The sequence below is a fragment of the Rhinolophus sinicus genome, chromosome 14, assembly GCF_057876585.1.
Source record: "Rhinolophus sinicus isolate RSI-liver-muscle chromosome 14, RSI-T2T, whole genome shotgun sequence".
Classification (NCBI taxonomy): Eukaryota; Metazoa; Chordata; class Mammalia; order Chiroptera; family Rhinolophidae; genus Rhinolophus; species Rhinolophus sinicus.
The window spans coordinates 16,736,048-16,752,263 of NC_142514.1; the positions used below are offsets into that span (position 1 = coordinate 16,736,048).

Sequence of the window (16,216 nt, forward strand, 5' to 3'; positions counted from 1 at the left end):
CATCCCTGGATCATAGACTTTCTTGGCCTTTAGAATCTATATAAGTGGTTTTTCATTTAACAAAATGTCCATTTACAGTATTATAATTACTTTTTATATTTGCACAGCCCATTATTGTTTGAGGAAGTAATTTTAGGAGCATTAACTCACTCAGTTCTCATTACAGCCCTTAGCAGTATACAGCAGACAGATATCACTATTCCACCTCCCCTCTAGGGTACTTACCACCCTCTAACATGCCATATCATTGGCTTATTTATTTGTGTTATTTTCCTCAACATCAGAATGTAAGCTTCATCAGGGCAGTGGTTGTCTCTTTTGTTCACTGCTGGCACATAGCAGGCACTCAATAAATACTGGTTGAATGAATGAATGAATAATAGAAGAGTAAACAAAAGCCCAGAGAGGTTAGGAGATCTGCCTGAGGTCACATAGCAAGGAAATGAAATAGCTGTCATGCTGCATCTTCTCTCTGTGTTCTTTCCACCCTCACTCTGGGTTTCCTAGAGTGACTGATGTTAGGATGGACCCAGAAGTTACCAGGAGAGAGGGAATTCAGCAGCTGAGATAGCTGCAAATGGGCTAACTGCTGTCTGGAAGTGCTCCTAGAATCCTAGGGGAAAAAGCACAATTTCTTTGCCAATTTGAGGAAGAGCAGCTTCTGCTGATGGTCGAAGGGCTTAACTTAATTTACAGCCTCTCATTTTCATTCTGGGAACAGAAGTTTTTCCCTTGTAATTACCTGCAAATGATTTGTGCTAATACACTGAAACTGAATCAAAGGGTTCCTAAAAATGTAGCATAAAAATGAGTTGGGCTGGCTGTGAAAAGGGGCAGTCATGTCAATCAAACTTCCCATGGAGCTGGAAGAGGCCTCAAAGACCAAACAGTCCCCCTGCCACTTTACAGAAGAGAAAACAGAGGTCCAGGGAGAGCAGGGGACTTGCTGAGGGTTATAGACACCTGGCCCATCCTCCGACACTCTCTTCTTTCCTGTCCCTCCATGGCACAGATGTTCCCAGAGGTGAAATGGGAATTAACTCGAATGTAGGACAATGGCTGCGGGAAAGCGTGTCCGCATGCTCTGGATCTCATTTCTGGGTACCTCACAGCGCATGTTTATGTGGGGAGCAGCCACGTGAAAAATTGTACTGTGTGCCCTATAGATAATTAAGAACTGTGACATCTGAGTCTTTTGGGCCTTTGCTCTCTCCACCCCCTTGGCTGAGAGACAAGGAATTGATTTCAAAATCAATTGGCCTAGGTATGGGTTCCCTTTTTTGTCTTTTCTTTTTGTGACTGGATTAATCAGTCAAATGGACTTGTATTTCTCTGGATTCATGATTTCTCTGTGCTTCATCTCCTCCCTGAAATTGCATTCTAATCCTTCAGGACATTTGTCTGGTTTCCCCAGCAACCATCTCAAAGGCCATAAACAGTAGATTAAGGCTTTGAGGGGAGAAGTGAGAGACTGCACAGTCCTGGCCAGGAGATAAAAACCCAGGTGCTCAAAAGCTGGTTTGCAGCAGCACCCTCTGCTAACTCAATGCATTTGAGTATTTTCTATGTGGAAAGAGCAGGTGTGTGTGTGTGTGTGTGTGTGTGTGTGTGTGTGTGTGTGTGTGTGTTATTTTTAAATCTCCAAGCATTTAAGAATCCATATGGTACATCTGAAACGGGTGGTTTGTTGAGTAATTTTATAAGCAATTTTCATTGACTTATGAAACTGTTTTATAGAAACATTATTATCTTCACAAAAGAACATGGAAAATCATTATGCTTTATTTATATTCCACCAAATTCCCTTCAAATCTTAATCAGTTTACAGACATACATTTTATATAGTTGTCAGAGTTTGCGTGTGCCATCTCCACTTTCTATTTATAAACTCATGGAAAAACACACTCTGTGTCCCCTCTACTCGCAATACCCTGCTTAATTTCTGACACGTCTGGTCACCAAATGTTGGAAGAGGCAGGGGGATTCCCACACCAAGTAATTCTCTGCTCCCAGCTGGGTGTCCTACAGTTCAATTCAATTCTGACACTACCTGGAGATAGTGTCAGATCCCACAAGACAGACCGCCCCCTTCAGACGCCAATCCAAGGTCCCGGTTGTTACCTGTGGTTCTGACGACCTGGTATAAAGCAGAGGTTCCCATGACCCCCTCCTTGGGTTTGATTAATTTGCTAGAGCGGCTCACAGAACTCAGGACTCACAGAACTCAGTTTACTTACTAGATTGCCAGTTTATGACAAACGATATTAAAAGATATGAATGAGCAGCCAGATGAAGCGATACATAAGGTGAGATCCAGAAGGATCCTGAGCACAGAAGCTTCAGTCCCTGTGGACTTGAGGGTGTGCACACACCCTGGACGCATTCCTATTCAACCTGAAAGCTCTCTGAACTCGTCCTTTTGGGTTTTTATGGAGGCTTCATTGTGTACGCATGTTGATTGAATCATTGGCCATTGGTGATTGCTTCCACCTCCAGCCCCTTTCCCCTCCCTGGATGTGGAGCTGGGGCTGGTGGTGGGAGGAGGCACTGAAAGTCCCAACCCTCTAATCGCTTGGCTGGCAATCAGCTTCCATCTGTAAGTTTACTAGAGGCTTCCTTAAAATAATCTCATTAACACAAATTCAGGTGTGGCTGAAAGGGGTTTGTTATGAATAACAGATGTCCACTTCACCTTGATCCCTCTGAAGCAATTTCAGGAACTAAGGACAAAAGCCAGATATTATAACAAAAGATGCCCCCTCTTGCTCTAGTCACTTAGGAATTAGAAGGGTTTGGGGAGCTGTGAGCCAGGAGCGGTGGGTGAAGACCAAAATATATGTTTTTTATTATATATTATTTTTTATTATAACCCACAACATCTCCACCTGTTGGAGATGCCTGAATATTTGTATGTCTGGTGCATCAATTATGAAGTACAATTGACTTAGCCATTCTCCATCACTTGGAATTGTGGTCATTTCCAGTTTTTACATATGGAATATCATTTTGTTTTTTTAAAGATTTTATTGGGGAAAGGGAACAGGACTCCACTGGGGAACAGTGTGCACCTCCAGGCCCCCCTTCCAAGTCAAGTTGTTGTCCTTTCAATCCCAGTCGTGGAGGGTGCCGTTCAGCTTCAAGTTGTTGTCCTTTCAGTCTTAGTTGTGGAGGGCGCAGCTCAGCTCCAGGTCCAGTTGCCATTTTCTAGTTGCAGGGGGCACAGCCCACCATCCCTGCAGGACTCGAGGAGTTGAACCAGCAACCCTGTGGTTGAGAGCCCACTGGCCCATGTGGGAATCGAACCGGCAGCCTTCGGAGTTAGGAGCACGGAGCTCCAACCACCTGAGCCACCATGCCAGCCCTGGAATATCATTTAATAGTCTTGTTCCTTTGCCTGATGGGGCACCTTAGATGACCTGTTCCTGCTTTGCCTGAGGAATAAATCAAGGCCGGTGGGTCAGGCTGGTTCTAGACTGGGAGTTAGGAGTCTTCTGCCTAGACCTGTGATGCAGTGTGCACGTTTCCCTGCCTCCCTGGGCTCAGACTCTGGGGCTGTAAAATCCAGGGGAGACCTAAGGGTGCCTGAGTTGCAGCCAGCTCAGAGAGAAGTGGGGTCAGTGACTGGTTGTGGAAACTTCCACTGCTGGGGTCATGATTGACTCATCAGCAACCAAACTGCCACATGGTGGTTCCTTGTTGTTTTTTTAAATTGAGTAAATTTGACATGTAACATTGTGTACGTTTATGATATACGTGTGTTACTTTGATACATTTATGTAATTGTCGATGTAGCAATATTTACCACATTAAATCATTATAGGACAATATTATTGTCTATATTCTTTATACAGTGCATTAGCTGTCTATGGCTTATTAACCGTTTGTTACAAGTTTGTACCTTTAAACACTATCATTCTTAATCACTGTTATCTACCCTCTTCCCCATTTCCTGATAACCATCACTTTACTGTTTTTTACAGGTTTAACTTTTTTAGATTCCACGTACAAGTGATATCATCCAGTACTTGCTTTTCTCTGCCTGACATAACTTGCTTAGCATATATGCTTAGGGTTCATCCACGTTTCCCAAATGGGAGGATAGCTTGCTTTCTCTTGGTTGAATAATATTCCATTGTGTATATGTATCACATCTTTTTTATCCATTCATTCATTGATGGGCATTTGGGTTGTTTCCGTATCTTGGCTACTGTGAATAATGCTTCAGTAAACATGGGAGTGCATGTATCTTGTCAAAAGCATATGACCTTCTTTGAATCTTCCTCCCCCTACCCATCCCTGTCTGCCCTTTCCCCAGAATATATCCCAAATCTGACCATTTCTCTTCACTTTCACTGTTACCCCATTCCACACCGCCCTCCTCCCTGAGCTCCCTTTAGCCATTCTTCTCAGCCAGCCAGAGTGGCCTATTAAAAACGTAGCTCAGGGGCCGGCCCGGTGGCTCAGGCGGTTAGAGCTCCATGCTCCTAACTCCGAAGGCTGCGGGTTCTATTCCCACATGGGCCAGTGGGCTCTCAACCACAAGGTTGCCAGTTAAATTCCTCAACTCCCACAAGGGATGGTGGGCAGCGCCCCTGCAACTAAAATTGAACTCAGCACCTTGAGCTGAGCTGCTGCTGAGCTCCCGGATGGCTCAGTTGGTTGGAGCGTGTCCTCTCAACCACAAGGTTGCCGGTTCGACTCCCCATGGTCCTTGGAACAAAATCTGGACTCCTCACTCTAACCTCTAAGACCTCACAAGAGCTGATCTCTTCCTGCCTCTGACCTCATCCTGTCCACTCTGTCCCCGACCCCTCCTCCAGTCAACCACACTGGCCTTATGGGCTTTCCCTCTGTCTGGAATGCTCCCCAGCTCCAGTCCCCACTCCCATATGACATACCTGCCTGCTTGTCCTTCAGGCCTCAGTTCACCTGTCTGGAGGTTCAGAACTAGCCATCCCAAGATGTGCCTCTGTGGCATGCAGATTGTTTTGAGCTAAAGGCAACTTTAGCTTCAGGCTCAAGAGAAACTTCTGCCCCTCCCTTTAACTACCTTGAAGAACTTGAATTAGGGTCCTTGCCCATAATAAGAGATTATCAGAGATAACCTTTTTGACCTATCTATATGGCAGGGCTGAACTATTATTTACTAAACATCTGCTCTTTTTATCATCCTGCAATGACCTTTTGAAGCTCCCAAGGTACATTACCTCATCCCTAGTTCAGAATGTCAAGTATATCCATGTTCTCGTTCTGTCTCTGAACCACTTGTGTTGTGGGGTTCTCATTCATACGTATTAAATTTGGTTATTCTCTTGCTAATCTGTCTCATGTCTATTAGATTATTAGACCAGCCAAAAGAAACTTGAGGGTAGAGGAAAGTTTGTTCCTCCCCCACACCTATCTTTTCCTGGCAGATATCTGTCCCCCTTCTAATAATGATCAATGACAACACGTTATTACTTCCTTCACAGAACTTTTCACAGATTGTTGTTCTCATGTGTTACCATTTTTTCTGGTTGGGTGTCAGCTGTTCCCCTCACCTGCACTGGAAGGTGAAGTCTACAGGATGAAGCAGAGACCGCAGTGACTGTCCCACCTTGCAGAGTGCCTGGCCTTTTGCGAACATTCGGGAGAACTTAAAGAATGAATAAAATGAAAGATGAAGGTTAGCTTGAGCCTTTTTATGTGTCTACCTTACTGGGCTTGGCTCAGGTATCTGACCCAGGTCAACTCTTTATGAGGGAGGCTGGTGAGAGATAGTTTCCTTCCCAAATCTCTCACAATAAGTGTGTGCACACTTATTCTGATATGGCCGGTGTCCTGTGGCTTGCTTGGCCTGGACTAAGGGAGAAAGCAGAAGGTGGAGTGGAGTCATGGATGACAGAATGGTGGAGACCACCAAATCCTGCACAGGGGGACCTACCCAGAGATGCCAAGGTCCTCTTTGTGTCAACATGTCCCCCTGCCCAGTCCCTACCACTTAGTATAATTCTCTTATTTATCCAGTATTTGGCAAGTGTTATCTCGTTTGTAATCCTCACCACAACTCTACCGAGGCAAGTACATTGTCTTTATCCAACTGAAAGAAACTGAGTCTCAGGGAGGTTTAACAACATGCTCCCGCCTTGCAGTTGGTAAGCAGTGAGTCAGGATTGGAACCTGAGACCATGTGAATGCTAAGCCCTTGCCCCACATGCAACCCAGCCCGAGCTTCTGGAAGCAGCTTGAAGTGGCCCCACAGAGCTCAGATCTCAGGGCCAGAGCACCCGCTTACTAGGTTCTCCTCTGTTCCTTTATGGCCCCCTGCTTTGTGGACAGTTCTGCCTCTCCCATCACAGGGAAAGTCTGTGAAGCCAAGGACTGTTTTTTGTGTCTTTGGGTGAAGAAGTAGAATCATAGAATTATACTTGCGAATCAATCCTTATCGATAGAGACCGCCTTGGAGTTTCCCATGAAAACACTAGACTCTCAGTTCTTAGTCTGCTCTGGAGGAAGTTAGAAACCTTCACCATCTCACAGGCACCCTGCCAAAGCAATAGGCCCATAATCAATCACCTTCTGCAAATAATTTGAAAACAAAAGGAGGAAACCTAGCTGTATTCCTGATTCCATCACTCACCTGCTGTGTGACTTTGGGCAACTCGCCTCTGCTTCCTGGGCCTCAGTTTCCCCATTTGTAAAAAGAAAGGGATTGAGTTTCCCCTCTCTAAAATGTCTTCCCTCTTTCTGTAAATATCCAATGAGGGCCTTATTGTTTGGGGGGGGGGGGGGGGGGCGGAGGGAGGGAAGGGACGGGGACGTGGCTAGAGTCCTGGGCTCCGGGGATACAGCAATAAACCAGTCTGATTCTGCAGAGTGGAATTTTTGATAGTTGCCAGGGGTCAGACGTCCAGGCGTGACACTTAGTGATTGTCTAAACTCCATCCTGCCTCCAAACCTTTCAGTCAGATTAGCACAATCCCACTGTAAAGACACATACCCCAAACCCCGCAGCCCCCATTCACCCGGGCGAGTTTGTACGGCCCCTTCCTCCCGCCTCGCCCTCAGAGTAGTCGGACCTGGAAGACACAGTCTGGTGTCCTGAGCGCCCCGCGGTGCTACAACTGGAATCCCCAAAAGGACCCCGGCCCGGGAGAGGCACGAGGACGCCACGGGGAGGCGCCGCCACTCCAGGGCCCCGAGTCTGGCGCCCCCAGGACGGGCCCCGAGGCCGGGGCACTCGGATCACCTGCGCGGGGCGGGGCGGGGCGGGCCGGAGGCGGGGTCCCCAGGCGGGTAGAGCCCCGGCGGCGGCGGAGGCGGTGGCGCCAGCGGGAGGCCAAGCCCGCAGCCGGCCGGCGCGTGGGACTCACGCGAGCAGGTAAGAGGCCCCAGGTGCCTGGGTCCGGGGGAACCCCGGCGGCCCAGCCCAGGCCCAGCGGCTTGCTGTCCACCTGCCGGCCGCGCTCCGCGAAGGAGAGCCGGGGGTGGTGGAGGCAAGAGCGGTCTCAGTGTAGCCCCCACCTTCGTTGGAGGAAGTGCCTGGGGTGTGTGCGCCAGGGCGGCGGTGGCGGGTGGTGGGAAGTTGATCTTCTCCAGTTCGGCGGTGGGGATGGGACGTGCGTAAAGGTGCCCATAGTGCCACACAAGCTCAGCCCAGCGCGGAGAAGCGCCCTGAGAACCAGCCCGCGTTTGGGGGTTGATATTCCTGGTATTCGGAAGGCAGGTCGTTTCCCACGGAAAAAAAGGGAACTGAGCCCACCAGCCAGGAGACAGAAGGGATCTTGAACGACTCAGGACCCGTGTTTGCTTCCTCTGTAAAATGGGTGTCTCATTGGGTCGGTCTGGAGCCGGAGTCAGTCCAGAAGGAAGCTATGCGATTCAATTAGATGAAAACCCACACCAGGGGGAGGAACCCAGGGTTCTAGTTCAGATCGGCCAGTTCAGCAAACACGTTGGGAACAGCTCCCGGGCGGGGGTGAGGGGAGTGAAGGGAGCGGAGGCGGCTCACTGAACTAGCTGCTCCAGAGGAAAGACACGGCGAGCGGCTCCAGTTCTGTGGTCTGGGTGCCCGGGTGGGAGGAAGAAATGGGTGTGCACACAGAAGGGTTAGCTTAGAGGGACCAAGGACGCCCTCTATTAGTGGGAATTCCAGCTTTGCCCTTAGCTGGGTGTCTAACTTGGCCTTGGGCAGAACCGTTCATTTCTCTTTGGTTCAGTTTGATGTGCTCCTTAAATGAAGCAATTTTTCTGACAAAGTCAGATGATCCATATAAAGTGCTTAGTAGAGGGTCTGTATATAGCAGACACTCAGTGTAAGCTGTTAATTTTCACTAGACTATATATAGCTCCTCAGGGTAAGGACCCAATGTCTATTTGGTTCACCATTATATATATATATATATATATATAGTGCTTGAATATAGCAGGTCTCACTAGTATTTGTTGAATGAATGATGAATGCTTGGCATGTGGTTAACAGTCAACAAATAGTGGTGAATTTAGAGATGGCCAGATCCTAACAGATGAGTATGGATATAGGAGACAGTGTCTAGGTGGATGGAACAGTGTAAATGTTGTAAGCCCAGAGTATCAGAATAGGGGCACCCCGGTGGGGAAGAAGCTCTCCTTTACCCTCAAGGTTCTTTCAGCTGGTCAAAGGAACATGAGACAGATTAGCAAGAGAGAATAACCAAATTTAATACATACATATGTATGGGGACCCTGCATACCTGAGAGAGTCAGAAACCCACATGCATGAGAGGTTCAGAGATAGAAGGGAACATGGGTGTATAAAACATTCTGAGGTAGGGATGAGGTAATGTGCCTTGGGAGCTTCAAAAGATCATCGCAGGAAGATAAGGGCAGATGTTTGTAAGCAGAAGTTTGCCCTGCCCTGTGGATGGGTCAAAGAAGTTATCCCTGATTATCTCTTATCATGGGCTAAAGCCCCTAATTCAAGTTCTTCTAGGTAATTAAGAGAGGGGCAGAAATTTCTCTTGAGCTTGAGGCTAAAGTTGCCTTTAGCTCAATACAATCTGCATACCACAGAGGCACAACTTGGGGCGACTCGTTCTGAATGCTCAGACCCCGCTTTTATGGTGTGGGGAGGGGCGATGTGATAGTCAGAACCAGAGCACAGAAGTAGGGGAGGGCACACAAAATCCTGGAATCCTAACTCCAGCGGCCACATGGGAGTAGACGAAGGAGCTAGAACCCTAGGTAGGTCAAGTACCTTTCTCACGTCCTCTAAGTGTCCACCCCAAGGTTACAGGGGTAGGGGAGGGAGGAAGGGACGTCAAGACACAGCAAAGGACCAGGGTGCCTGAAGGAGCAAAAGATGAAAAGGGGAAGGGGCTCTCAGGACCCCTTCATGAGGGTGAGAATTCCTCACCTTGTTCCTGCTGGTGGTAAGGTAGCTGAAGGGGGCACCGCGGTGCCAAGTGAGCCCACTACCGGTGTGTGTAGTGAGCTAGACACACAGTGAGCTGGGTTAGAGGGACAAGCTGGTCTGGGGGAGAATCTGCTGCAGTGGTTTCGTATCAACACCTTATCCCCTGGGCCGGTTCCGGAGCTCCAGATCACACCACTGGACTGTGGCCACTCCCGCCTCAGGCCCAAAGGGAGCTGTGTCCTTGAGTTGGAGCCGCTCTAAGCAAAGTTAGGGACCTTCTAGCTCCTGGCAGGCAGCCATGTGGGGTTTCCATCTCCCTGGGGTGAGAAGCAAAGATCTGAGGTGGAAGTGAGAGATGTGGGGCAACATAGCAACAGGAGACAAGAGGCACTGTACCCCTGAAAAGAGCCAAGTTTGAAGCTTCTCCTTGTGACACTTTCCAGCATTGCTCATAATTTGCCCTTAACACATCATGAGTCCCTGTGACTCTTCGGGGCTCCGAGAAGAGGAAAGCAATGTCCACGCTCATCCTCATCCCAGTGCTTCTGGGTCACAGGGTCACAGGGTGTTAGAGCTTCAGGGGCCCTTCACGGTAATAGAGGGCACCATCCATTTAAAGGTGGGGAAGTGGGGGTCCTGAGAGACTGAGGTATGCTCAGTCATGGAGTGTTAAAGGAGATCTCAAGTCTCCTACTTCCAAGGGCTCGTGTCATGCAGTGGGTTATGAAATGCTCTGGGAATTAACATGCAGCAACACTTCCCTTTATTTTCCAACCTAATAAAATGCAAAGAAAGGTTTTTTTTTTAAAAAAAAAGAAAGGTAAAGTGGATTTTAAGTTGCTCAGTACACCCTTTTAATTAAAAAAGAAAAACACATGTACGATGAAAATAAAGACCTAAAATTACATATGTTAACTTTTATTTCTTTTAAGATACATATTTGATAATGAAGACAAATGATCCAAAATAGGAGCCTCTCTAACCTAGGCTGAACCATTGCTGGTCAGTAGTGCCTGTGTTAAGATGCACACTCTGCACGCTGACAGCTAAGGGCTGTCTGGAAGCAGCAGCCTGTTTATTTCAACTGGACGATTTTCAAGCCCCGTGCATACTGCTCCTATCGTCGTCCCCAGCTCCATCCATCCGCCTCCTGGTGCCTTTATTGGCATCCTGGCCTCTGGCATCCCACTCTTCGCTTTGGGATCTGGCGGAATGGATCCCTCTTTGTTTTCTCTCCAATTTCTTATCAGACCTATAGATCCTCAGTAGGCAGGAGGAGGCAGGAATAGAGGAAGGCAAAAGCTGGCCAGTCAGTCTCCGAGGATTCCTGCGCAGGGCTGGGTGTAGGTAAAGCTGAGGGGGTGGGGCCGGAGTGTAGCTGTGGGCTGGAACCTCTCATGTGGTTTGAAACTCCTGGGTGGGGGGGTGGCTGTAGTTTGGCCTAAGGAAGAGGGTGTGCCCATCTCTAAGACAGAGAGGCTGTTCTTCAGCCAGCTTCCAGGCCTGTTCTGAGAGGCCTCCTGTCTAGGCCGGACACTCCTGAGCTGCTGGGGGGCCCGGAGGAGGTGGAGTGGGTGGTGCTGGAAGTGCTGGCATCTCAGGGATTGGTGCAGACCCTGGAGGTCCAGCAAGCCTTGGGCAGAAGCGCCAGCCTTGGGCAGAAGTGCCTGCAGTGAGGTAAGAGCTAAGAGCAGGGACCTAGGCTTCTGCTTTTGAGCTGTGGGATCTTGTTCAAGCCACATCACTTCTCTGAGCCTCAGTTTCCTGATTTATTACACTGGACAAAATCCACAGCAACCATTTAATAAATATTAGTTTCCCTTCCCCTTTCGAGAAACTTGTTTGTGTCTTCGGACCTGCTGAGCCAACTTTTAGGGCCAACAACCTCAGGGCTTTTAAATCCCTCCACAATTCACTCGTCAGTCAGTCACTCATTCATTCGTTCATTCATTCATTCCACTTCTTCAGAGTTAATACCTGCCTCAGGGCCTGTGCTGGGACTTCAGAGACAACTCTTGCTGCTATCTGGTTTCTTGCAGACACCCAGCACATATGGCCTTGCTTTAAAGCTTCCATCTATTCCTCCACCTGAGGTTGTCTCTTCAGTCAGTTGCTCAATAAAAAGCATTGTGTGATTTGTTCCCCCCACACGGCGGTACCCAATCCCATAACCCTCCTCCAGGTTTCCTAAGATTTTAGCCTCACAGAGGGAAATAGTTAACTCATGTTTCCTGAGAGCTTGCTAGGCCTACACACTGCTAAATGCTCTGCATGTCTCCGCCCCTTTAACACCCACTGCATCCCAGGAAGTGCAGAATATTCCCTGGTTCAGAGACAGAAGCAACTTCCTGGTTGTCACAGAGCTGACCAGGGATGCATTCTGACTTCCCGGGGCCCTCGGCAAGTTGGCCGTCATGGTCCCCTTCTTCCATAAAAAATTTTTACAGTTATATTAATGACTGCATTGGTAGAGTAAAAAATTTTTTCTTCGATCTAAAAGTTGCTTTTTTCTTCTGATTTGGAAAGAAATGAAAACATTTTTGTGGGTCCCTAAAAGTTCTGTGGGCCCTGGGCACTTTGTCTCCTGTATCTAGTGGAGACATTAGGTCTGGAGCGAAGGAGAAACAGCTGGGATTCCAGCCCACGCCCATCGCTGTGGAAGTTCTGACGACCTCACTGCACTGCCCTTTACAATTAAAATTAAAAAAAATAAAAATAAAAATAAAAAAACAAGCAAAGAACTGGGGGAAAGGGACCAGTGGTATTAATAGTTCTCTCAGAGAAATGGAACTTGCTTTGTTTGTCCTCCACGTCTCTCCACCCACCCCCTTCGCTCCCATTACAGATCTTAAGGGCAACTGGCTTGTCCAAAGGACAAAGGAGATTCGTCTTTTAAAAGCAGCTCCCAGTTCCTACCTAATCCCCAGTAACAATGTCATTGGTTATAGTAATAATAATAGTAATAATAATAATGAATATTTTGGGGAGCTCCCGGTGTGCCAGGCATTGTGAATCACTTGGCATGCATTGTCTCCCAAAAACCTCTGGAACCCTATGGACAGACACACTATTACCTTCATTTTTCAGATGAAGAAACTGAGGCTTAGAAAGACTAAGTGAATTGTCCAAGGTGCAGCACTGGGATTGGGACCTGAGAGTGTTAGTTTGTTGTCAGCATAACCTCCATGATGGCAAGGACAGTTACCCACTGTCTTCCTCTCACCCCACACATCACCTTGGTGCATGCAAGCGTTCATTGTGGAATGTATGAAAGTTTGACCTCAGAGCCTGAACTTACAACCTTTCCACTGTCCTGCTCTTTAGGGACAGACACTTGCTTACCTGTTTGGAGTGCTGTCCCTGGAGTGCAGGAGTTGGCAGCTACAGCCCAGGGTAGTCTGGGGACAACTGAAAGCCCTGATGGAGTGAAGACTTGATTAAGAGACAAGGCTCAGGCAGCCACTCTTCCATCAGGTCCTCCACCCCAGCCTGTGAAATCCCACTAGAGGAATCTGCCTCCTACCAAGGCTGCTTCTCGCTGGGAGCTCAAAGGTGACAGTCATATAGGCAGAGTGCCAGCCAGGAAGGGGTAGCCGAGGAGGTCTGCAGCTCTCTGCCTTGGGGCTCATCTTTTTTCCTCTCTGTAAGCTTTTGGCCTCTTTCCAGGGCATGTTACCAGACAGATAGCTAGCACCCCCAGGGGAACTTGAACTTACCCACCAAAATAATTAGACACTTGAGAAGTACAACTACTATAAAAGAAAGGCAATAAATCAAGCTATATATGCCAGCTGAAGCAGAATTATTGGACCCTATGGACCAAGATTGTAAAGCATTATTATATATAAGGAGACAAGGGAAGGAATTCATACAGTAATTCAAGAATAAGAAGTAATAGGAGAGAACCAAGAGAAAACATTAGCTATGAAAAAATATATCAGAATGGATACAATTGAATTAACTCGTAAAGAGGAAGATCAGATTGAGAACTGTCCCAGAGAGAAGCAGGAAAATATAAAAAGATAAATAAAAAAAGCAAAGCTAAGCGGTATGGAGAGTAAAAATAGGTGTCCCAAAATAAAAATGGAAATGGAGAAGAAATAATTGAAGAAATAATGGAGATTAAATGTTCCAGAATTAAAGAAAAATGAATGAACTCAGATTGAAAGGACTCAACTAGAAATAAGGAAAAATCCACACACAGGCATTGGGTGAAATGGAGACTATGAAAAAGGGAGAGAACAGAGAGAAATAACATCCCTTACAAAGGAACAAGAATCAAATTGGCTTATCAGTAACAACAGTTGATAAAGGAAGTAAAAAAGTAATGTCATTAAGAATTGAAAGCAAAGAACCCTTTCTTTCAATCCAGAATTTTAAAGCTAGCCAAATTGTCATTCAAACATGAGGTCATCATAAAAATATTCTTAGGCAAATAAAACCACAGAAGGTGGATTACACAAAGACCCACATTGAAAATGCTCGGGGAGGAAAGACTTAAATAATGAAGGAAATAAATCCAGAGATGCTGCAGAAGCTATGGGAAGTTGAGGGTGTTGAAGTCAGAGGCCAGTGCAAGAAACAGCAGAACTCCACATTTTAGGTAGAAAGGGATTTTCTACAACTAATTCTTTAAAAATATTGGAAAGCCTGAAGAATCCCAAAACTCAGCAGAACTGGCCAGATTGGGGACCTACAGTGCCTGTCCTGATCAGGAAAGTGGGAGACTCACAAGGTTGCCTGGATCTGTTGAATTTAAGGACACATGACTGGACGTGTGATCCAAGGACCCGAAGCTGATATGCTACAACTGCCCAGATACTAGAACTCGGTCTGGCTACCAGTGTCACCGCAACACGTGCTCATCTTTTCAACAAAGAGAAGGCCAGCCTCGGGCTCAGACATTTTGGGAGATAACACTGTCCAGCTGGAATCAATGACATCGATCGGTGTCGTCCAATTTATTTTGTTACCTTCTATTGATGGCAAGTGACATTGGTTTTCCATTTTCAGAAGTGATAGAAAATTTCTGTTTAGAATAAACTTTACAAATGTTTTAAAGGAAAAGTAGGTCCAGGGATCTCGATACCAAGCCATCATGATTGGTGCAAACAATTATTTAAATGGTCATAAGTGGAAGAGGTGACCTGGGCAGTGTGAAATTGTTGGGTCTCATGACAGAGGAAGGTTTAGACTGGTATAGAGTTGGGAAGAGAGTACTGGAGTGAAGACCAATGTGCTATCTATTGCGATGTGACCAACTGCTCCAAAATTTAGTGGCTTACAACAGTCATTTATTATTGTTTCCTCTCATGGCTTTATAGGTTGACTGGGCTCAGCTGGGAGGTTCTCACGGGGAGTCTCTCACATGGTTTCCACCAGATGTTCAGTCACCTGAAGGCTCAACTGGCCTAAGTATCCAAGGTGTCTCCCTCATATGGCAACCTAGTGATGCTGGCTGTGGGTCGGGAGCACAGCTGGGGATGTCAACGAGTGCATCTCCCTGTGGCCTCTCCGTGTGCCTTGAGCTTCTCACAGCATGGCAGTCAGATCTGAGAGGGAGGTTCCCAGGAGCAAGGATTCTGAGGAAGCAGAAGCTGACACTGAAAGGCTATACCCATGTCACTTCCAGTGTCACTTCCGCCATATTCTAGTGGTCCTAGCAGCCCACCTAGATTCAAGGGAGCGGAGAAATAGACTCCGCCTCTTGAGGGGAGCAGTGGCCCGGTCACTTGCAGAGGAGCATGTGGGGTGGGGGTTATTGTGCTGCCAGCTTCCCAATACTGAGAGTTTCGTTGACAGGAAGTCACTCACTCTGCCTACAGTCTGGGAGAAAAGGAGGCGATAGGTGCTGGTGGGTAAGACTGAGAAAAGTTCATAGAAGACCTTGGTTGCTGAGACAAAGAATTAGGGATTTATTCTGTAGCCAAATGATGGAGAGACACTGTTCACAAGGCTAAGACCTCAGCAGCCTGTTCTAATTCCTTTTCCAACAAGTGAGACCGCAGGGAAGAAGGCTGGTGATTTCCCTTTCTTCACAGTAGCATGTCCCAGCTCCACAACAGTGTGCAAAGCACACTGCCCCCAACACACTGAGCGTTTCTTAGATAAGGTGCATGGCCAGCCCAGGCTCTGTGAAAGTAGGTCTACAATTGACAAGCCACTGGGCTATCCTGGAAATTCCAGTATTTCTACATCCATTCCATAGCTTCCAGGTCTCCTCTTGGACTCCTCAACCAGTATCCTGGTTATTGAATAAAAAGTTATGGTCCAAGTCCAAGCAATGTAAGAGCCCGGGGAAAGGTATGACTTGCCCCTGGGGTCTGAATGGAGAGCTGAGTAAGGGACTCCTATGGCCATCACCAGAGCTCTGGGACTCAGAGCCCAGCCAGTTAAGTGTATGTTCAAAGCCAGTCCATCCTCGGGCATCTGCTTAAGCACATCTCTTCCATGCAGCCTATGTGTGTGTGCGCATTCATGCATTTATTCATTCAAGTGCCTTCTAAGTGGCAGACCCCATGCTGAGTGTGGCAAAGTGGCCCTGATTAAGGCATGTTTTGTCTCCCAGGGAGCTCCTAGACTAGAAGGGAAGACAGACCTGTCTACTGACTAATTACAACGCTTTCATGTGATAAGTGCTGTAACTGAGGTACCAGCGAGATGCTGGGAAGATTCTCAGAAGAGACTGACCTACTTGAGATTGGTGGGGAGGCTTGGGCAGGTCTCAGAGGAAAGGGAAACCAGCATTTTTAGGGCCCAGGCTGCATGAGGCACACGGCTAGAGGTTTGGTGTGCATTGCTAAATGACTTATGCGTGCGAACTCTTCCACATGCCTGGTTAAT

General features: G+C 47.4%; 1 protein-coding gene across 1 annotated transcript in view; it reads left to right on the forward strand.

Moving 5' to 3' along the window:
- The first annotated feature begins 7,207 nt into the window (after positions 1-7,207).
- Positions 7,208-16,216, forward strand: part of NCMAP (non-compact myelin associated protein) — a 34,553-nt gene continuing 25,544 nt past the window's right edge. Inside the window, exon 1 of the mRNA XM_088790539.1 lies at positions 7,208-7,360. The gene's annotated coding sequence lies outside the window, so the exon portion shown is untranslated. The remainder of the gene's footprint in view (positions 7,361-16,216) is intronic.